Source organism: Mastacembelus armatus, chromosome 12 (assembly GCF_900324485.2).
Source record: "Mastacembelus armatus chromosome 12, fMasArm1.2, whole genome shotgun sequence".
Lineage (NCBI taxonomy): Eukaryota > Metazoa > Chordata > Actinopteri > Synbranchiformes > Mastacembelidae > Mastacembelus > Mastacembelus armatus.
The window spans coordinates 7,559,603-7,584,538 of record NC_046644.1 but is presented as its reverse complement, the minus strand read 5'-3'; the positions used below and the strand labels follow the sequence as shown (position 1 = coordinate 7,584,538).

The 24,936-nt window shown below is 38.6% G+C and overlaps 1 long non-coding RNA gene across 1 annotated transcript; it reads right to left on the bottom strand.

Annotated features, from left to right (window-relative positions):
* Window positions 1–15,087: 15,087 nt before the first annotated feature.
* Window positions 15,088–15,994, bottom strand: LOC113124906 (uncharacterized). The gene is made up of 3 exons (XR_003295081.1): window positions 15,972–15,994; window positions 15,815–15,885; window positions 15,088–15,398 (listed from the first exon to the last, which is right to left on the bottom strand). It is a non-coding gene; the product is annotated as an uncharacterized LOC113124906 (long non-coding RNA).
* Window positions 15,995–24,936: the final 8,942 nt, after the last annotated feature.

Genomic DNA, 24,936 nt, shown 5'->3' with positions numbered 1-24,936 from the left:
CTAATTCTCCCCCCCCCCCCACACTTTTGGGTCACCATTATAATACACTGCAACTGTTGTGAAACCATGTGACTCAAAAAGAGGCAATTTTTAAACTTGCCGGAGCCACCACACGCCCTACATGTGGTGATAATGACGTTTAAAAGACAGACCCTCTTATTGCAGACAAGGACAGAGATGGCATCATGATATATTGTAGCGCTGAAGTGTGACAGCAGAGGCCCTATGGGATTCTGTGAAACGAGCAGAATTATTGATATCTGGTTGGTTTTGGTGACATACCCATGGGGAACTTAGATTCACCTTGATATAAGACTTGCAGACAAGTTGTGCAACAGATATTCTACTGAAGCAGTTTTTCTAACAAGCTGTATATTTGTCCATGAAGGTGAATTGTGAGTTCATGGAAGGCAAACAACGTTTGCAGCCAGACTTTGATGTGAGTTTATGAGCTGATTCTATCCCATACCATCCCCTGGTTTTGCTTCAAGTGTTTAACCCGTTTGGGCAGCGGATGCTAAAAGGATAACATCCACAGTGACATACTGAAACAGGATTCTGAATCAATGATAATGCTCGTCAGTGTTTAATGATGATAGGTCCCATGATTTGATGTGAATAATTAGCAAAGTTCCAGTTAGACAGAATCACCAGGATTGTTGTCCACTGTGTGATTAAGGACAGGTTTTTGTCAACCTTTCAAGTGTACTTTCCTCATCTAGTTGGCATACTGTTATTCAGGCTCATTGGCATTTAGAGTGATGCTCACCCTCCAAGAACCACTGAAAGCCTTACACTTAAGAGTCAAAGGTTATGGGGGCAGTGGACCATAGGAAATTCCTTATCTTATTGCCAGTCAGTAAATTGAAGGTCTGGGTTGAGAAGAAAATGGGTACTTAATTAGTCACTTATTTCCTCCTACCTCCTTTAAGTGCACTTGAAAAGTCGTGACCCAGGTATTGGCAGAGCTGATCTAAGTCTCACGCGCCCTCAGGGGACTATAATCATAATAAAGTCCATGCATTGGGGAATAGGGCCAACATGGCCAGGAGTGGTCTATCATTCACATTATTACTGCAGCTGTAAGCAGCCAAAAGACAACACAGATGGATGTGAGAGCAAAAACAACACACTGGAGGCTCTCTCACCTCAGCTACTCATTTCCAGATGGGAAGAAGATCAATACAGTTAGTGAGATTGACTACAGCAAGGAGAAGAAAGATCATTTGTATTGAGGTCAGAGTTTTTAGCGTTTATTTCTACTGTTAAAAATATCTGGATTATTGTAAGCTGCTGAAATGTTCTTTCAGAGCCAAAGTGTTTGATTTCATCTTGAGATCACAGAGTATATTTATTAATTATATTTTTTATAATAAAACTATAAATCTAATTATAGATTTGAGGCTTAACATGAGATGATTTTGAGAGAACTGAAAGGTGATCTAATGACTTAAAATTTGTTTTTATATTTTACCTAAACATTTGAGCTTACTTTTTTCTTTTCTCTTACTTTTAGCCTTATTCATGCATATTTATGTTTTAATCATAGTGTGTTTAGACAGAATGCAAAATTAACTTGCAATTGCTCATGTTTTTACAACTTCTACATACAATGGTGTAAAACTCCTATGAATACATTACAATGTATGTCTAATGTTTTTGACCACTCATTTATACCGGACTCTGTATGGACTGTGATTAATTTAGCTATATCTGTGATATGTTAACACCTCGCATTAGCATTTAGCCTTTCCTTCACCAGGTTATCATTATCTTCTTCTCATCAACTTTTGAGGTTAACACCACATCTTCCCTCTTCCATTAAAAAACATCCCAAAAAACACATTAGGAACTGTTACTGTCTGAAGCACCTGTTTAACTTGCTCTAGTCTGCAGGCTGGAGAAACAGCCTTTTAAATTTTTATTATTAACATGGTCAAATATGTCCCTGACCACCTCTGGAGGTGGACTGGTCAGACAGATTAGCCTCAGTCCTGAGTGCATTTACACCTTTTGGTTAAGTGCTTTGTGGTTACAATCCAGTCAACTAAGGCACATGTTAGTATTGTGAGGGAAATTTACACCTTGATAGACAGTGTGTCTGCTACCTGCCTGTGTGACCTGTGTTAATTCAACAAAGACTTTTGACACGGCTTTGTATTCATTAGGAAGCAAACAAAAAGTCATAGAGACGCTAATTATATTACGTATGCCATCCTGCCAGCATGATTTACATGTGAGTGACTGATGTGTAAATTAATGCTGTTCAACTGATATAAAAGCTGATCATTTTCTGTGTTCGTGGTCAATCGTACTGACCCGTTCTGCAGACCGTATGCTCTGTTGTAACTCTGTTGCTTTGCCTATTAAATTTGCCATCCTTTAACCTGAGATTTGCCTCCAAGTGCTTTTTCCCATGACAAGTATCAGGTAAATGGGGTAACAAAGTGCACCATAACACTCACTGGTTAATGGTTTCTACCAGATATTAATTTCCAACCCACCACCCACCCAACCCCCACAGCACTGAAAAGTTGATGGGATGTGGTGATGCTTTTATTTTATAACTGCTATTTGGAAGCAAATTAAATAAAATTTCATCTGATAAGAAAACTTAATGCCATGTGGTACCCTTCATGCTCCGACACTGTATATCCAGAGGTTATTTCATCAATAGGCTGTTTCATAATATAACAGTTTCTAAACTTAGGCATTTTCCTTACCACTGGAAAAGAAACAAGAGAAGAAAAAAAAAACAAATTTTACTATTATTTGAAAAACTAAAAAAAAAAAATAGAAATAAATAAATGTCACCCAAATAGCATCTGCAAAATATACTAGATATATGAAACTAAAACTGATACAAAATCATGTAAATACTGCACATCTGAGAGCCGAGTCAGGTTTGTTTTTGTTTGTTTGTCTTCAGTGCATTGTGCCTGTTTTCGACCTGAGTGTGCCCATGGCTCCAAGTGTCTGCCAGGTCTTATTTCCATTCACTCAGAGCTTTGATAGCCAAATCTGGCCTTAATGGATTCAACAGACCCACAGTTTTCAAAAGAATAGGTGAGTCTACACAAAATGCTAAACTGCGTAAACTGAAGATGACAAAAACAGCAGCTCTCTATAGAGCAGTGTGTCCTCAGTGCCCTGGTTTGTAGAGGGCAAACAGACGTTTTTGTTGTCCATCAGCTGAATTATGTGGCGCATCAGTCTGCACTCCAGATCCTGAGTCTCCTGGGACTGGACTGTTGATGGTTGGTATAACACAATAAAATGCCAGCAGCTATTGCTGTGCACATTCTAGGACTATTGTGTTACAAGGATCTTTCATCTATTTCACCAATGGTTAGAAAAGAAAATATCAGTAGAAAATGTGTGGGTGTCAAATAATTAAACAGAGAAGAAAAAGTGCCCATTCCCCACTGACTGATGGTTTTGGGCATTTGTTGTGAAAATCCCACCACTGTGAATAGGTGAGAAAAGAAACTCGACTCCCTCTGAGACATATGCCTGCCTGCATGTTTGGATGCTTTCTTGGTGCAAACTCAAACTGGGAAAGTGATGTTATACACTTAAGACTTGTGCACACTTGTTTGCAAATAAAGCTAAAATCCAGAGAGCTCAACAAACTCAGCAATAGCCAGAACTATGTCAAAATATTGTCAACTAATGAAACACACTGCAATTAGAAGGCAAAATATGTTTAAAACTCCTGTTCATTCCACTATGTGCACTGTATCTGACCAGTATTTAAAAGGGAAGAAGGGGAGATCCACTGTGGCTCATAATCTTCCCCAAGATCACATAACAGCGGAATCTGGCTCCAGATGTGAAGAGATGTACTGCAATAGTGCTATAACAAAATCTAGACTTTTTTTTCCTACATGTTTGCTGTCAAATGATAGTCAGAAACAGGGAGTAGTCAATAACAATCAAAACATCATTGCTGTGAACAGAAATCATACAATGACTTCAAACTTTTCTTTTAGCCCTAACTTTCAGTTAATTTTGTTAGATGGGCTATTGCTGTTCTCTAAGGATGGACAAGTTCTTTTGGAACATAATTTTCCATTGCTACTGTTATCAGTGATTAAACATGCAACACAACCATTTCAGGGGGAAAATAAAAACTACTAAAATAAAAATGGAAAAAAACTATAGCTCAGTCTTGACTTTTTGATGCTATCAAGAGTTTTATTCAAGTAGCTGTCTAACCTGCCTCCACAATCTATTTTGCAACATTATACAGACAGACTACATAGAGCTGGTGGGAGCAAAATATGGCAGATTACCTAGAATAGCATTAAAGCAGCTTTTCAAATAAAATATCAAATGAAACTTTTAGGATGAAGCAGAAACAGATGAGCAGTTCTGTACTGCTTTACTGACCTCAAAAACACAAATGTTCTCAGAGGTCCAAAAGATCAGAGCCATAGGTGGATACAAGGGTGTGTAGTCCATAAATGCCTTAAAAGAAAATAAAAAAAAATTATGGAAGACCTTCATCAATACAAGTAATATAACAATTTCTGGGTGTAAGGAACAGAAATGTTTCTGGATCATTTAAAAAGTTATCACTGGGTATATTGTGGAAAACAGCCACAATTGTTTCACTTTTTCCACCAAAGCATAAAGTAAACCACACAGAAACAAAGATGGCATGCAGAACTTCTAAAGCACTCTGTTCATCCTTGATGCCTTTTTAATGCCTGGCATTTAAAAGTCAGATGATGTAGAACAAAATGAGCAAAAACATTCAGGCAAATTCAAATTGAAGACATCATACATACATGCTGGAGCCACATGAGAAGTCTTCATAATCAAATAAGTGCTCTAATCTTCTGCTTATGTATACAGCCCTATTTATAAAACCTCCATCTTAACCTTTTGACCATTGTGTATCCACTTTGGAAAGAGCCAGGGCCGCTTCATCTAAGAAACGACATCCATAACAGTGCATCTGCAATAAGTGGCAGTCCATTTCCTTTCACATTAGGGCCTGGCCAAAAGGAAACTTTTTTTTTTTTTTTTTCCACCTCTCATTGTGCACACCAGTACACCCGTCTTTCATCTAATCCAGTGACTCGATCAATTATGCATGCAAGCTAAGAACGCCTTTCTAACACAAGAGCATGAGAGCATCATGGATAGAGTGTGGCGCCAAGGTGTTTGTGCATAATGCCATGGTGTCATCTTCATCACTGATTTATCTCTTGCTTGTGAGCAGCACCTTCAACACTTAGGCTGTGTCACGTTGACGGCCTTCGCAAGTTATTCAATCATTGGATATTTTTGACTGTGTGGCATTCAGTTTAGAGTCTTAATACATTTTAGTGATCCTGCCATAGTTTGGTATTTATGCCACAGTACACACATGCTCCATTAAAACCTGTTACTTCAATCTAATTCATGCTGCAAGGAACAGAATTTCTTAAATATGTTCTGTCAAAGTGTGATTCATTTTATTAATTTCACATGACTGATTATTTGTGTTTGTGTATTTTATTCACGATTGGCCAAGTAGGAAGGATTTGATTATTGATTTGATTACGGCAGACACACACTCCTGATAAAGATTGCCTCAAGGATTTTGATATTTCTTTTAAAGGTTTATTTATTCATTTATTTTGTTTGTTTTTTTTCCCCCCCAGACTCTTTCACTTACATAGACACCTCTTTGGACCTCATGTTGAGTGTTTCAGTGAACAGCTACCAAATGCAAATGTAACAGAACCAACTCTAGACCTTTTATCTGCTTGATTTATCCTGCACTGACGACAGAAGAGGCCATAGCTGCTCATAAAACTGTTTTCAGCCATTTGGCCAATCATTTATGAGCCACCAAAAATGTGGGTGGGAATATAAAAACAGCTATAATTCCTAAAGGATTAATACCACACTTTTGTCAAACCCCTTGAATTAAAGCTGAAAGTCTTCACTTCACTCGAGTATTTTATTTCAATTTTAATGCGGTGGCATACAAAGGCCAAAGGGCAAAAAGCTGTACATCTGATTGTTGAAGATCTCATTCGGAAACTATGGATATTAAAATGCGATAACAGCCTCCGCTTTTCTGGGAAAACTTTCCATAAGAGGATGGAAACTGACTTGAGTTTTTTTTTTTTTCCCCCCTCCATTACAGCCCTAAAGCATGTTATTGAGGTCAGGCATTTGCAGGCAAAAGGCTACTGTATTTCTTCCACACCGAACTGAGAATAGCATTTCTTTATAGACACAACTAGAAGTGCACTATTACCAAAAACACAGCTTCATCTAATTTCCTTTAGTGGGAACTGACTACAGTTTGATCACATAGCCATACTGGTATTTTTCATTGTGTATACTTTAATTTAAAGTGCCTTGTATTTTCTTCATCTTCATTTATTGTTATCTGCAAACATGTAGTACTGTCTAATTAGAACACATTCAAAAAAATACTGTCTCTAAACAAAATAACTGACAGACTGAAGGCTTTACATGGAACTCCAATTCACCAGCCTCCTCAGTTATGGACTCCTTTGTTTGTTTCAGTGTAATAGAGTTGTAGCATTAGATAGTTTACTTATTAACATACCCAGTGATTTGGGAAGGCAGCTGTACTGTAATTGTGGAGGATGTGCGGAAGAAAGTAATTAGATCATTGTGATGCTGTGTTTTGCCTGCAGCTGTCTGTTTTTCATAAATTTTTCTAAATAGTTTGTGAGATCCCTCCTCCATCCGTACAGATGTCAAATTACACTTTTATTTGTGTAAGATAATTCAGTGAGCAATAAATGATGGTTATTGACTCTTTCATACATGGCAATAGATCTACACATTGCACTGGACATCTTTGTTTGTAATATATAAAATTGTGTTCCAATTGATGAGATGATTTCAGGTGATGGAATATTTCTTGTTGCTTTTTGTGCTTTGAAACAAACTGTAAGCTGCTGCTTACTTGATTCTACCAAAGCGCTGAACTTCACCCACCAACACACTCCAGAAATGTGTGTTGACTCCTGGTTACTCTGTTTTCTTTGTTTTTTGTAGCTAATATCCAGACTCATGACCACATCCTGTCTTGTTGTGATCTTCTCACATCAGGTGCATCTGAAACACAAGGTTTCCATTACAGGAAGAGGTCCTATCAAATATTAAATTCTGCTAAAATGCTCTGTTGGGTAGCTGCCATGGAAATATGGACTGTCATTTGTACTCTAAACATCATCTGCTGCTGATTTCTGGATGATTGTCTACTCGCAAAAGAGGCGGGCGGGTGGTTCTTATGTGAACAGCTAATGGCTTTTCCTTTCATTACTGCCTTCCTTGGAGTGCACAGAAATTAACCTTCATATATATTAAAAGATGAGGATGTTATGAGGAAGTGATTCTCATAGTTTGGCTAAATACAGAGAAAGAAACCTTTCTAAAAACTTCCTGAGGTGCTGCACTTGTAGTAGAAGAAGACTCTACCTGTCTGTCTAGTGGTTGCAGATGCTCTTTCTGTTACTGTTACTTCATGTCTAATTAATTAACCCTGCCAGGTCCTGTCAGAGCCCTCAGCAGCAAAAGTAGGGCACCTTGTTAGCACTGATCACATTATATCTCTATATGTGGTGGCGCAATGTGACAGTAGGTAAGTATCTCTTCTTTATTGAGGTATTTATAACTCCAACGAAAAAAAGGATGCAGTGACAAGCTGCTCGGAATTACTTTTCAGTTTGTACTTAACGTAAATACATGTATTTCAGTTTCAGTTTTGATATATAACGTGCCTAGTCACATCTTCACAAATCCAGATATCAGCACTTCAATGCCATTCTTACTGTTTCCACTTACAGATGCCATCCTTGTTCATATTTCTGGTTAATGGACAAATTTACATCAAAAAGTTGATTTTGGCTTAGTTTAGCACAAAACCTAAGCACAGCAGTCTCCGCTAGACCCAACTTATAAAACCACTGAAATCTACAACTCACAATTTTGGTCTTGTATAGGTTAAACTAATTAGGTACAATTTTTTTTTTTTTTTTTTTTTGGAATTTTCGATAAGTTAGTCAAGTCAGCTGTCAATGTTTAACTAGGCAAGACAATAAGAAACAACAGTATATCTATAATTATAATAATATATATAATATCTAACATACCAAAACAATTTTATTTACCTTCTACCATAACACCAGCCCATTCCACTAGGGCTAGACTTCTAAGGGTTAAATGTGATTATGCATTGTTATAAGCCATATAAACCATCTGTAGCCTTCCACAAAAAATATGATTTTTTTATTTTTAAATTAATCTTTTCCAATACTAGTTTTGCATCTGACCTAAAGTTGCCATCTAAAATGGCCATTATGGATAAATGGAAAGGGATCTGCAACCGAGTCAACATGCACACTGGTTGTTTACATATATAAGGTTCTGGATAGATTTCCATTTAGCGTGTGTTTGTGCAAGAGAAAATGCAGCAAATGAGCATTTTCTAATTGCAAAAATAAAATGACAAGATTCATCAACTCACTACTTCTTGATGAGACAGACTGCAGCTGTGGCTAATTGCTCTGCTCTGAAATACTCAGATGTTGCATTCTTTTCAAGGTGAATATTTATATATTAGGGCTGTCAAAATTAACGCAAATTCATTTTAACGGCACTAATTTTGTAACGATTAACACAGCGTGCATTTCCTGTTTGACCCCTGGCCTAGCCCATAGTAGGAAAATTTGAAAATGCAGCCATAGACAGTAAAGAGTATGGCAGCAAACAGAAACGGAGAAAGAAAAAGGTAATCTGAACAGTAAATTCATTTACAAAACAATGTCTGATGGTTCTGTCGACAAGACAAAAGAGAAATAATGGGAACTTGTGTTTTTTCTGTTCTCTTTTTCCATGTGTTTAATAGACATGAACAAGTTCTTTGAAAAACACCTACTGCCTTTGAAACATGTCTGTTCTTTATGCAGTATGTTTAGGGTGTATTCACTAATAATAAACATGCATTTGCATAAAGCATCCATGTTTGTCCATGCCCATGTTGATTAGAGTAAAGTATTCATTTAATTATTTAGAACAGATAAAAATGTGCGATTAAGATTAATCACGAGTTCACTCATGACAATCGTGCGTTTAAATATTTGATTTGATTTACAGCCCTATTGCAATTTGTTATTTCAGATCCTAGTTGACCCTATAAAATGAATAACCAGAATTAGGTGTATTGGCTGGTGGGTGACCTGTCCAGGGTGTATCCCTGACTTCAGGATACGTGCTGACTTTCCCCCGAAGAAAGCTGGGCTAGGTTCCAGCAGATCCCAGAGTGCCTAAGTAGGTAAAAGTGGGTATAGATAATGGATGTATGGATGGTTGTTGGGTCACACCTACTGAAGAGGTGTGAGGAAGGCCCTGTCCTGTTTCAATATAACAATGCCAGTGCACACAGGTTCATAAAAATACTTTTCCCAATTGAGTGTGAAAGAACATACCTGTACTGAGCACTGACTTCAACCCCATGTGGGATGAAGTAGTGCACAGACTTAGAGCCAGGCCTTATCTCCCTACGTTAGTATTGGTGCTCTTGTGGCAGCCAGTTTTAGCATCCAAGAATCAGGTCGTTGAGGCCACTGCCTTCAACTACTGCCTGATCCACAATGCACCGGCCCCTTACGGAGCCTGCTGCGAGTGGTGGGTCCACATTAGGGTGGCCCCACGCCACCATTTTGGGCTTTGCCTGACTGGGCCCCAGGGGTAGACCCAGCCACCAGGCATTCGCCTTCGAGTCCCAACCCTGGGCCTGGCTCCAGGGTGGGGCCCTGGCTTCGCCATACCAGGGGACGTCACAGTCCATGCAAGCTGGATGGGCACTCCCTTAGAGATAGGGTGAGGAGCTCAGTCACCCAGGAGAAGCTTGGAGTAGAGCCGCTGCTCTTCCACATCGAGAGGAACCAGCTGAGGTGGCTTAGGCATCTGTTCCGGATGTCTTCTGGGTGCCTCCTTGGGGAGGTGTTCCGAACATGTCCTATCAGGAGGAGGCACCACGGAAGATCGAGGACGCGCTGGAGGGACTATGTCCCTCAGCTGGCCTGGGAACGACTTGTGTCCCCCAGAAGAGCTAGAGGAAGTGACCAGGGAGAAGGAAGTCTGGGTATCCCTGTTTAGGCTACTGACCCCACGACCCGGTCCCAGATAAGCAAATGGATAAATGAATGGATGGATGGATGGATGAGTGAATAGGAGTAAATTCTTGCAGCCAGCGTCCAATCTTGTACAAAGCCTTCTGGTAAGGGTGAAGACTGTCACAGTAGCATATTAATGACGTTGATATTGGAATAAGATGTTCAACTTTTGCAAGACTGCATGTTCAGGCCCCCCTACACTTTATTTGAGAGTCTTGTGCCATCTTTACATGGTTCTAAAAGATTAAAGTTTTGTCTTGAAACCCTTCAAAATACCAACTATTGCATTTTAATTATCTTGGGATGAGCCTTCGAAATCTACAGAGCAGGTTTCCTTTCATGGAGGCAGCTATGTGGTGCTGACATGTTTCTACAGTATCCCAGGATGGACAAACAAAACATTGGGTCCAGACAGGCAATCACGTTTTAGGTGATGGCCACAGTACCCTCTCTTGCATGATGGGAGCTCAAAAGGTTGCATTCTGCAATCTCTTCACTGGATACTACTAAATCATTCACATTTCACCCATTTAAATGTAGTGGATTCACTACAATCACAACTACAGAATGCTGATTCAGTGTGTTAAATTTATTAATCCCTATTTATTAGGGCTGCATAATATTGAAAAACTTTCTGCGATATATAGAAATACAGGAATGTTAATCAGATGTCTTAAATGAAAAAAAAAGAAAATCAAATAATTCTAGAATAATTCGGGTGATGTTGTAGGCATCTTCATGGAAAATAAATAGAATATAAAACCCTGAAAAATGACTTTTTACTTGGTCCACTTGTTAAGGGTGGCAGCCTTTACCATGTTCGCCACATTATTTGTTGTTATACAGACAAGATGTCTCTCATCCAGGTCCCAAGCAGCCAATGCTTCTCTCATCCCTGTTGCGATGTTTGTATGCTCCTCCAGGAAAAATGCTGTTTGTAAACAGCGACTTTTAAGCTGGAAGTGCTCATCGATAAAGTGTATGGTTAAACTTATGTAGGGCTCAGTTGTTCAGTTGGACCACAAGTCTGTTGTTGCTGCATATTATTACACTCATGATAGCTTAGTTTCCACTGGTGCCTTGCATTTGTTGTGCAGCTCTGGGATGGCAACTTGAGAAAAATAAGTGCGTGATGGTATAACATAATGCTTCTCAAGTGACTGGATCATGTTTCTAAAACCCACGTTGGTAACCATGGTATTTGGTACCATGTCTTTCGCAAAGTGAAATGTTATCACATAGGTGATAACTTTATGCCGCTTGGAACCCTTTTCATATGGTGTAACGCTGGCAAATTCATCTGAAATAGCTTTTTGCTTTGGATGGCAATGAGATTTGGCTTTGCACTCGTCATACAGAGCTCTGTGGTGTTGACTTAAATGATCAAACAAATTAGTTGTGTTCAGCGTGTTGTGGCAACAACTGCACGGCACTGCCGACAAAGTACCTGTATTTGGTCAACATCATCCTTTCTGTTGCCCAAATATTTCCAAATAACTGACGATGCGTTTCTTTTTTTGACCAAATCATCCATTTCGGTGCTTTTCTCCCGTTCCTCGCTCATTTCGCCCTGCGCACGCCTAGACTGTGTGACAAAAACATGAAGCAACAAATGTGTGCTTTGTAAATTGTTTTTTTATGAACCAATAAATCAGAATTAATTATTTAATATCAGGCAAATACAGACCCGAGCGAGATTAGAATAAGTAATCACTGCAGGAAAATAGAAAGGCTTAAGTGTGTATAGTGCAAATGTAAACATTTGGATTAAAACACACAAATGAAAAATGCACCCAAAATGGTTTCTGTGTAAACTTGCCAAAATCATGACTAACATCTCAAGGGAAATTTTTATCTACCTATGTTTCAACTTTGAACCACAGCAGAATTTAACAAAAATAGATAAAGCACAGCATGTCACTATCCAATCACACTACTTAGTATTGCATAACATAAAAATGATTCAGCCTTTATGCTTTACAACAGGTTATTTTCAGGAATGAAAGTTTATTTTGCTGCTGAATGTGCTAAGATACTGTGCATTTTTTCCAGCATAGATTGATTATTGTATTTTTCATTTTATTGCAAGTGCTCAGACAAATCCAATATGGAGCCATAAAGTCTCCCTCTAATAAATTATTTCCTGAGCAGCTTTCCAGTGCAGTGTGAGGACATCACAAATATGTGACTTGGATTTGTGGATTGTAGTTTTTCTTCACAAATATTGGCTCCAGATGTGTTGCTTAAAGGAACATATTATATTAAGGCATTTTCATTTAAAGGACTACAGTACTGTTGTTAAAAGCTGGCAGGTAATCGCTTTCCCTAAAAACCTGTTTTTATATCACCATTATCTTCTCTCACACAATTCACTTCGCTAATCTGGCATCTTGTTAAAAATATAGCTCCAAGTGCTTACATTTTGAAAATATGTAGCTCTCTGTTCATAGTGGGGGATAAATTACATAAATTGTCTTGTAGTGTTCACAGGAGTTACAGCCTGTCCCTATTATTCCATCCAGGCCATAAATAGGCAGAAACCTGTGACACATTTGATTAAATTCAAAGGCTGAAACTAACAGACATTCTGTTTGGCTCTCCTGTCTTTTGGACCTAATGGATGCTTGTGCTCCATAATGCCTCGGTGCCAGATCCACTATGTCAGCTCAGGGGAGTGATGCTGAATAATGGGACTTTGTCAGATTTGGTAATAAATCTACATCGCCAGCTGAAGACGTCAAATTGTCTGAGGAAAAATAACACATTTCCAAATCATTAATGAGCCTCAAGGATTCAGGAAATGACCATGTACTTTCACATTTTAAACTCAATTAAGAAAATGCCAGGATTGTGTAACACATGATAGGTAATTTGCTGAACCCAGAAGTAAACAATGGTTGGATGATGAGGAGAAGGGACAGTGTTTTGATAAAGACTTGATTTAATGGCAGATCTAGAGCAGTATCAGTTGGCAGATAGCATCTGGATAAAATCATAAAGCAACTGTGCTTACTCAGGAAGTTAGCCACATGTTTGCTGAATGGGCTCCATAATGTGACAAAGAGCAGCCGTGCTCCAGAAGTAGTACCAGTGCAAGATTAGTCAGTGTTCTTCATCTCTGCTTTGTCATACTGTTATGCTGTGATGGACAGGTAGATAAGAGATTAGCATTTGGCAGCAGTCTATCGGATTTCAGCGTGAGGATGGAAATCCAATTACCACTTCATCCTATCATATCATGCAGGGGTGTGTGAGTGTTGGATAAGCCAGTCCAGGAAAAAAACATTAGGAGTACTCAAAGGGGAAGAAACATTTTCAATCTACAATTACTAGCTTTAAACCCCATCATTCCTACATTTAAATAGCAATGAATAAAAGTGACACATTGTCTGATCAAGCTGAAATATTGTTTTCCTAGGTTGGCTTTTCATCAGTCTTGCCAGTGTGAAGACAGACATGAGCATAGTTTCAGGAGGGGTCTGATCAAATTGTACAGGGATTTGATTTGACTGTACAACATTGGAGCATCAAGCCCTCAGACGACTGCAGTCATTTCGGAGTTGGATACCAACCTCCTACCTCTCATTAGTTACTGTTGCCATGGAGTCCATTACCATATACATGATCAGGCCTGCAGCTGGCCAACATGGCTAGGCTAAGGTACTTTCTGTGTTTATTTTCAATTTAGGTTTGTCAGCTATTGAGACCTGTTCACCTCCACAGTCATACTAGATGCTGACCAGCTAAGACTAATATCTGATGACAAAAACTGTCAAAATTGATGGCTTTTTTTTTTTTACTTCATTGACAAGATGAGAATGAACTAGAATGTTATGTGCCAGATATCAGACATTCAAATAGGCTACATGGTCAGTCTACACTTAAGTAGTGCATCCATGTCACTGGATTGGATAAAGGGCATATAGCTTGAAGCTGATGATACTGAAAGGTGGAGTTTTAGTTTTTTGGAGTTACACCTGTGGGATATGGTAGGAAGAAAACTGCATTTTGACTAAAAGTAATGACTAAGTTGTTGAAAACATAGCTGTAATCTACTTAAAACTAAAACTATAAAGGATGAAAATGACTTTTTGTGACATACATAATTGGCATATACCAAAAGATAGCAAAACAATTAATGGCAGGGACACATGATGAACTATTGCATTGTGTTTTTAAATATGCATAAACTGATATATTTTGTTTTTTGAGCACTTGGTGGCAGCAGCACAGAAACTTTTTAAGGTGATATGTCAAACTTGTTAGCAAACTGTTACCTGGTTACACAAACCAAATATAGAGCAACAGAGCATTCATTCAGTGGCATTAACTTTGCTGTTTCTGGTCACCTGATGAATGTCTTCAATGATCTTTTAGTTCAGTTTCTGACCAACTCCAGGCAGAAATATCTGGCTCTGAATGCTTCACTATGTTCACAAGTTTGTTGCTACTGGATCTGTTTATTTACTACTAGACAGTGTCCAGCTAATTTATACAATTGTAGTCATTGATGGCTGCAGCAAAACAGGACAGCAACAGTAGAGTTATAAAACTGCAAAGCTAACACCCTGAACTATTATGTTATAAAGCTCTGTAGAGTACAAATGCACATTAAGTCTGTATGAGTTAGTGTAGTATATATGTTACTTAGTTGCTGTTAATGCATTACTAATAGATTTAGTAGTTATGACTATGCTAACTATGGATGTATTATAAATGGCTAGTATTGGTACAGAAGGTTAGGTTCAGGTACTGGAGGTGGAGGCAGCAAATAACACACAGACTGTTCAAGTTTAAATAGTGATGGTACCATGTATTAGGTGAGACAAAGCAAAATAAAATAAATCCAAAATATTTACAGTACTCTAGTATGCTAGTTACAGGTTGTAAGTGGATTAAAGCACACTATTGTATTCACAAAATTGTTGGTTCAGGATAAACAATAACACAATTTGTCAAAGCAAATTACCAAAAAATATTTACCCACAATATTAATAGAGTCCGTGTATTTAGTCCTTAAGCTGGGTGAAATGTCCATAATGCAATTGTCTGTAAAATGAGGGGAATGTGTGGATGCGTATGTTGGTGTAGTGAGATGTTGGGATGGAAAGAGGGCAGACTGCAATAGCCTCCTACCAGACCTGTAGGATTAAGTTGTTTGATGTTGCAAAAGGTCTTCAGGCTCCTGGCCGTTTGCTCAGCAGCTCGCATCAGTTCAAACCCGAAAAACGGTCACCTGGTCTGCATTAAATAAACAGGTCTAGTAAGATTTCATGATAATGCTAATTAGCTAGCTTAAGTTAGCCTTACCTTGTCCTACACAAATATTCAAAAACAAGCAACTATAATATACAAAATAACGTTAACCATATATAACATACATACGTCAGTGAATTAGTGTGCATTATCTGTACACTAGAAAAGGTATTTGCAATCAATATCACATTCAGTGTCAACATTAAGCACTTCATTGACAAAATGAACCATATAGTTCCAGTTTTAAGTGCTAGGTAAATGTTACACTGCGTAAAACTCAGTATATAATCTCTATAGAAGTTTGTCAGGACAACCCAAGAGTTGGAGCCTGCTAATGCCAACGTTAGCCGGCTAGCATTAGCATGCTAACACGAAACAAACAACTATACATTCGGACTTACCGACTCTGTTAATTACTCAGCACACATCGACACAAAACGGCTCCCAGCACAGTGGTAGTGACAGTCGGCATCTAAAGTTTCATAACGATATACTTAGTTTTAAAGTGCATATTAAAGAGAAATGAGCGAGCATAAGCATTGATTTGAAGGTACAGACCTTGAACAGCTGTCCACCAGCTGACGAAGACAAGGTAGCTTGTAAATGCGCTCCACAGCACGCGATTGGCTGAGCGTGATCACACGAGACGCCGCAAGTCACACGAGACTACCGAGGTGCATTCAGGGACTGAGTGTAGAAAAATCTTACCAGTGGCGAATTTTACCTTAGGTTACATTAGTCACTGTGAGAGATCCAAGTACATACAAGTGATTCATTGTTAATACAAACGTAGTGATTACAGATGATTTAAAGCTAGAGGACACAGTGCAGGAAGAAGCAGCAACATAACTAATGACAGAAAACTGCAATGAAATAAAAATTTAGACCAATTAACATTGCTTAAATTCATTACAGTCTTTCAGGGTTTTGCTATCTACTTCCTTTGGCTAGATCTCATATATTGTAGATAATGCAGTATCAACTTGACCTAACTTGACTCCAATCAGATTCTGAAGTCAGAATGTCTCAGCTGGACCTACATCTTCTGTGCAAAACATTAATGTCCAAAAGAAATGAATGTTTGTGCAGCTGTCACCCCAGTCCCGCAACAGTATTAATGTCACCAATTTATGGTAATGTTGTCAGGCTGGTTAGGAGACATCATTAACTGCATGTGCAACGCTGTCCAGTAGTTTGTAAATGGTACACATCAATTTCAAGCCTTAAGAGAAAACAAAGCTTTAAAAAAAAACAGCATAATTTTAAATAAACTAGGGAGATCACAGTTCTGCACACTGTTATATCATAATGAGCTGTATCCTTGATCTTTAGCTTTAATGATTTGAACTACTATATGCATATATATACTATATACTATACTAATATGCATGTTAAATACATGTTTGAATCCTGAATCATGCAGCCTGCATTCCCTCCTTGACAGTCACATACCTGCACCAACACTTATTGCTCATACTGAGGTGTTTTTAAAGTAACGGGTCTATGGCTTCACGATGTTTTCTTTCTTCCCCTTTATTGTGCTTACTACCATTGTCAGGGTACACATTTGCAATGGACAAAACTTATACTTGAAGGTTATAATAGAAAAAAAAGGTAAAGTGCATCTTCCTTTCCACTAAAACATCTCGTTACCAAATGTTGATTATTACCATGAAAAAAAAAAGCAGAACTGTGGCACTAAATTTAGCAGGTCTGGAGCCCTGTCAATTGACAGCTGAGATTATTTCTGATTGCAAAGGGATCAAAGGGATGCCAGGCAAAAACAGGAGCATTTATTCTTTGGAGATGACAGCATATAGTAATATATATGGCACACGATTTAAGCCATGCAAACTAAAATATATACGACTAACTGGATGCTGTGACTGTGGCACTGATATTCTTTCTCAGACAAGTTGTTGTCCATAAAGGATTTGCTGTGCAATTTCTAAAAATCCTAAACTCATGCTCTAAACTTTGGAACAGAAAACTGGCTGAATTTTAGTGAATCTAAATCAGCTGCAAGACTGATCAGTTGCCTGGCAACAGTGTTGGTATTGGCATCAACAGCCTACAGCCTTTAAAGCAATGCTTAGGGGAGGCTACATGTGACAACAATAGGTGGACAGCATAGATTTTGCAGGGAAAAGGAAATATTCTCTAGCTCATTGGGTTATTATACACAAAATAATGTAAATTTTGGCCAATGAAAAAAGTATATTATACAAACACAAAAAGCCCCAAAGTGTTAAAAAAAATCAAAGTTATGTTTCCCATCTACAGTGAACTTGCACATCTTTCCATTTTTCTTCCCTAATACACATTGCTGTAAGATGGGAGGCTGAGTCATCATCCGAGTAATCTGATCACACTGGGACATCAAACATCAGTTTTATCCAGAGCCTTCATTCTGGCTGATCCTAGACCACTTTAGTCAAGATCTTTCTCTAAAATGCTGAATAAATGTTTCGATAATGCGACTTAAACGATTCCTGATCATTCCCCGAAGAAAAGCTACTTCACCAAAATGGCTTTGCATTCACAGCAATTTCTTCTTTTGGTCAATGTGCATGTTTAACCTTTGTATCTTTGATTTGCTGTTTCCTGCTTTTTGATTAGGGATGTGAGCTGAATAAAAAAAGGACATTGTGCTGAAATCAATGGCGTACAGACCATACAGACCACAGAGCAGAATCCACATTATGGTCTAAAAAAGTATGATATGAAAACACCAGGAATGAAGAGGAGAGGACAAAATACTGTAATGATTTAAGACATAACTAGCTGTTTGTGGAGCTCTGTCCAAGTATCTTGGGCACTAGCCTGATTCTCTATAAGTGCCTGACAAAAAAGATTAAAATAATGTTTGTTCCTTCAGTGTTCAGTAACATATTCAGCCGCTTTCATGTCAAAGCACATGATCAAAGTGCGAGCATCAGCAAAATGCAACACGTTCTGTAGAAAATATATTCACGTCTCCAGCACATCCCTGCGACCCTAGATAGGAATAAGTGGGTATGGATAATGGATGGATGCATAGATGGATATTCACTGGTCATCAGATTAGCAGCAAGCATCATAATGAATTGAAGGTTTTGTGTCTAAAGGTGGATTCCTGAATGCAGCAAGAAACCAGTAATGCTATGAAGACATACAACTGCAATCTGTGTGAAGTATAACCTACATGGTGTATGTACAAACCCACAATATTTCACAAATAATTAATGAGGTAACGGCATGAAACAGGGGCATTTGGAATGAAATATGAGAACAGTGCATACAAACCCATACTGGATCCAAGACTGAGCTCACAGGAAGAAACCTGAGCACAGTAAGTGAAACATGAGGCATGTAGAATGAGAAAGAATAAATGACTGTAAGAAAAGAGTGAAAAAATAAATTTGTAATTAAAATTGTCATATTTCATTTAGATTAAGCCAAGATAATCCTGTATTTAAGGGAAAAATAATGTTGCTTTGAGCACCACAAACTAAAGATGAAAATTACAAATCCACTTACTGGTTTGAATTAGAAGTCAATCAAAATGGCATTCTACCAGACCTCAGTGGACGTTGTCAAGAGGACGCTAACTAACTTTCTAAAGAATCAAAAGAAGAATGTCGTGGGAGTAAAAACCAAGGTTTAAGTTCTAATTTAAAAACCCTATAGATTTAATTAGTTAGATATGAAATGTAGGGCAGGATGGTGGATGAGTGGTTAGCACTGTTGCCTCACAGCAAGAAGGTCCTGGCAACCCAGCCTTTCTGTGTGGAGTTTGCATGTTCTCCCTGTGCTTGTGTGGGTTTTCTCCAGGTACTCTGGTTTCCTCCCACAGTCCAAAAACATGTATGTCAGGTTGATTGGTGACTCTAAATTGCCCATAGGAGTGAGTGTGAGTGTGTGAGGTTGTTTGTCTCTATGTGGCCCTGTGATGGACTGGTGACCTGTCCAGGGTGTACCCCTGCCTTTCACCCAGAGAGAGCTGGGATAGGCTCCAGCTGATCCCTGTGAGCCTAATTATGGAGTAAGTGGGTATAGATAATGGATGGATGGATAGATGGATATGAAATGTTGCTCTTAGACAGAAAATATGAATAAATCTTAAACGTGCAGCTGATGGAAACCAAAACCCAGTAAAAAAAAAACTTGACCCAACATAACAGCCAAAATAATAAAATAAAATAAAAATTAAAAAATGATATATTAGCCAATAGAGGCCCTGATTTCTAAAGATCTCAATCAGCATCAGCCACAGAGTATGTTGGTTTGGTATGTTTTTCTCATGGTTCAGTGCCAAACTAGGCCCTGCACTGTAGCTGAAACTGTTGATAAAAGATTATTTCTTTTAGTGCATGCTTAAACATAAAAAACATTAGACATGTTCACAATGTGAGAATTTAAAAAGCCTCTCTTTACTAAATTATACAAATTATCCAATCATTTATGTGTGTATGTAAGTCTTGGCACTGACTACCTCAGCATAGCAGGCAGTGGTGCTTTCAGAAACCATGATGACTTCACTGAAACTACGTCATTGCTTTGTCTGTATGCTGTATCTCCAACACATGCCGCCACCATATTAGACTGAAGAGATTAACAACATGACAGCTACTGCATGAGACTGATAAACTGGTTCTTGCAGTGAAATTCTTTCACCACAGAAAGTGACTGGATATGAAGTGAAAGGTACAATTACTGCTCACTTGAACAGACCAATCAGGTGCCATCAGATCCATTATTCTCATCCCAAAGGGAAAGTAATCAGTGGTGAAAAGGCAGTGATTGCAGTGCTCCAGAATCCAACTCCAAATCCATGGGAATGCTACTAAGAATGCAACTGGACTGTGAGTAGACTGTTAATAATGACCGACTGCTCCAATGACATCATTGCAGCTATTCTGAAAGAGGAACTAAGCTCATTCCCATTTACTTTCCCAGCTTATTTCTTCTTGTCATGTTTAAACCTTCCATGTTTAAACCTTCCTTGGCTCCTTGGCTTCCTCTTCCTCTCATTTCTCTTTATTTAGAACCAAATTGAACTTTGACATATTCTTCTCTCCTCTTATAGACTTTGATCCATTTTCACGTCAAAGTCCATTTTGATTATACAAAAGGACAAAATTCAGAACCAATATACAGCTAGTATGTATATAATACACCTTCAGAAAACATAAAATTAACATAGAGAAACATAGAGTTTTATTAAAATATTTCCTGTTGTTTTCAAGACGATAAAACTAAGAAAAAAAAACCACATCCTATTTATCTTGCTGAGCGCTGAAGTGACAACGAGGAAAAGATTCAGAGGCAGGTAGGTGAGGCGGTCAGGTTACCCCTGTAACATGGCATAGCTTACCATTAATTTCTGTTCCCTCCTGCTGCGAAAAGAGGCCGAGCACCTCAAGAGCAATGGGTTAGTGTTAGTGTGCACTTACCTCTTCATTAATAATGCATGGCCTTCCATTTAAACTGACTGGCTGTGGAACAACACAGTGGGACACGGTGTATACAGTTGTTCATACATTATCCATATATCCTGCTGTGGTTAGACAGAAAACCTGTCTTTCAAACTGATCAATACTGACTCAGCATTTAACTGAGTGACCCGTCACCTCATGTACACATGCATTTCTTCTATGAACATGTAGATTGGTGCTTGGATTTTTATATATTACACAGTGTAGCTATTGTTTAACACTATTCCTAAGTAATTAAATCAGCAGTGGAAAAAATATTAGAATCCTTTCTTTAAGTTAAAGTTTTATAAATCCCTAATTTATACATCAAACCAAGTATTTGGGTTATGTCTGTGGAGATTCTTGTGTTAATAAAGTTTATCTATCTATTAATATTATTGAAAAAAATTTTTTTATAGAAGCTTAGATGTTTTAATGTTCTCCTTTTATTTTGCTGCTTATCCAATTGAGTTTTTGGTACCATTTTTTTTTTTTTTTTTGGCCAGTATTTTCTCGAGTTCTTCCAGCTGGGATATAATAGACAGCTGTGTCATCTTCCACTCCTGCTCAGCTTTCTTCAGCGTGTCAACATGAGCCACAGAGAAAGCCCTGAATTGGTCAATCTCCTCTTGCCATTGGAGACGCTTGCTCTCCAGCTGGTTCTTGACTGCCTTTAAAGCAGCTTCAAATCAGATTTTCTCTATTTTTTTGTACCCTTAATTTGTCCTGATAACAGCTGTTGGAGTTCTCCAGTTCTACCACAAATACCTTTCCTCCTGCCACTGGAGCTGTGCAGATTTCACAATTCTTAGATTTGTCCAGGTCTTCTTCAAATAAAGACCTTTCCTCTTCCCACTCTAGCTGTTCAGACTTTAACTAGTGCACTGCCTTCTTCAAAGCAGCCATTAGCTTAATTTTCTCCTCCAGAAGAGGCAGATTGGAGGCTTTGCATTTCTGCATCTCATCCTGCAGGGAGGTCTTCTCCTGCTGCCAGTGGGGACATGGATTTTTTTGCTTTTCCCCCCCATTTCCTTTAGTGCTGCTAGGTGTCAGATGTTTTCTATCTTGAGATTGTAAAATTCATCCATATTGGGTGTTCCAGATTTCTTTCAGTCTTCCAGGACCAAGCTTGTTTCGTGGATCAAGAGGTGTTATTCAGTCTCCAGAGCTCCTGCTCTTCTGAGGAGAGCTGAGATTTTGCTGTTTTGAACACACACATACACACACACACACACACACACACACACACACAGATATATATATATATATATATATAAATTGTGGCACGGTGGAGTGGTGGTTGGTGCTTTAGAGCAAGAGTGTCCAAGGCTGCTTATGGACTGTGCTGCTGTATGAATGGTTACAGGGGATCTGACTGTAGAGAACAGCTTGTATTGTTCTGGTACATAAAGTAAAGTGTCCAGCTAAACTAAATGACTACAGGATGGTGGCTCTCACATCATCCCATATTATGAAGGTCCTAGAGAGGATGAATCTCTGTCTACTAAGACTGAAGGTTAAACATGCAATAGATTCCCTGCAGTTTGCTTACAGAGAACACATTGGTGTGGATGATGCTACACTGTGTTTTTTCTCATCTGGAAAACCTGCAAGTTATGTGGGGATTATGTTCTTTGATTTTTGAAATGCATTCAGTACCATCCAACCAATCATCCTCAGAGACCAGCTTAAAGGGATGGGATTGGACCCATCCTTTGTTTCCTGGATCACAGATTACCTGACAGAAAGGCCATGGTACTGCACATGTTTAACCAAACTATGGTAGCAAGTGTGCTGTTTTATCCTGCAGTCTGCTGGGGAGGCAGCATAAAGCAGAAGGATGCCAGGCAGCTAGACAAACAGGTGCAAAAAGCTGGTTCAGTGACTGGAATGAGGCTGGACTCACTGGAGGCTGTGGTGGAGAGATGCACACAGACAAAGGTAGAGTCCATCCTGTAATACACTGACCATCCCCTTCACAACATGATGGACCAGAGAAGCAGCTGCAGTGGACGACTCACCTCACTGAGCTGCAGGACTGAACGAATCAGGAGATCCTTCATCCCCACTGCCATCAGACTACTCTCACTACTGACTTACTAATTAACTACAAGACAACCCGAATTTCCCTTTGGTGATGAATAAAATAGTTTGTTATGTTATGTTATGTTATGTTATGTTATGTTATGTTATGTTATGTTATGTTATGTTATGTTATGTTATGTTATGTTATGTTATGTTATGTTATGTTATGTTATGTTATGTTATGTTATGTTATGTTATGTTATCACAAAAATTTAAAATGGGAAAATTTAGAACTCCTTTTTGAAGAGTTGTATTTTCACATCCCAGTGACATATCATCCTAGTTTGGGGGCATTATTATTTTTGGCCTCAATATTAATATGAAAAAGATCTGGTGGTTCTAAACTTTTCCATTTGAATTTTTCTTGTGCTCCTGGGAACACTTAAAGCTTTAGAAATGGATTATGCACCTTGACTGCTTTATGCCTCACCGCTGTTTTATTACAGTGATCTAAATCGTAAATTCAAATTTTACTTATATAGACCTTTACAATCTGTACAGCACGACACCCTACATCGTTAAACCCTTGCAGGAAGAGTTTCTTGGACCTCATTGCTTGGTTTTTGTTTTGACATGCAGTGTGAAATATGGGCCCTTATACACAAGTGTGTGCCTTTCTAAACTGTTCAGTCAATTCAGTTTGCCAGTGGTGAACTCAAGTCAAAGGACAATCAAGTTCTAGACACATTTAAAGAAAAATTAATGGAAACCACAATTTGGAGCATGACAGCTTAAAGAGTCTGAATAATATACTTCTGTAAATGAGATTTCCATTTCCAAAAACATGTCTTCATTCTGTCATTATGGGTTATTGAGTGCAAACTGATGGGTAAAATGGCAATGCCTCAACACCAATGATTGTCAAATCAAAAATATTTTAGTATTTTACTACATCCCATTTGCTTTTATCATAATGAGTGGAAGTGCAGGCTGATGTGATGCATTACGGATAAAATAGTCACCATTAGCTTAAATAGTGATTGAATGGCCTGGGTCAAAAGCAAGTGCAAGGGTATTTTTTTTCAGTCTCTAATAGGAGGATGATAGTCATTATGCAGTACAGGATGTTTCTTGGTGCTTATGGGGATATTGAACTCATTTGAAGTACTAATTCTGTGGAAAACATTGGACAACAACATAGGCTTACTCATGCAAGATGATTTTACTACAGCCATAGGGGTCACTCCCAAAATAAAATCAATAAAAGGTAGTTTTTAGGTTGGATATTTATAATTTTATGACACATTTGTATTCATCTCAGCCTTTCAGTATGTATATATATACATATATATATATATACATATATATATTGTAGAGGCTGTGCAGATGCAGATGTGTCTGCACAACATGTTTCCATTTCACACACACATAGTAAATATACCCCCACAGCCCCCACCCGCCTCTTCAGTGTGAATCAAATAGGACTCATTTGCACAGCCATTCTTCGAATGAGCTCGTCTTACGTTTAAAATGTCCATGTGAGACAATTGGTTGCTGAGGACGCATCTCGGATAACGTCATCTTTTTAGACACTGCGGGGTCCTGGTGGTCCCGACCAGTCCACACTCCACAGGATCCAGGACCGAGGAGCGCACAAGTTATTAACCTGAATGATCACGACGCACTAACTCACCGGACTCTCAGGAAAAGGGGGAGGGAGCTGCAAATATGATGGTCGTAAATCCGTGATTGAACTTCAGCGGCCGTCTTTCTGTGTGCCTCAAATGCCAGAGAGCTGCGTGTGTCCCCAGATCTTGGAGGAGTAGCTCAGGAGGAAGGGAGGGTGGAAGAAAAGAAAGAAAAGGAAAAAAAAAAAGATTTCAGCACCGGAGCTGTCCGCGGCTCTCGGATAAGTCTCTATTCCTGCTAAAAGGGAGAAGCTGCTTCCGAGTGTAAATTTTCTCCGTGGGACTGTGAGGGGAAGGAATAATAAACTGCTGTGCCATTCGTCTCTCTGCAGGGCTACCAAAAAGATCACTTCG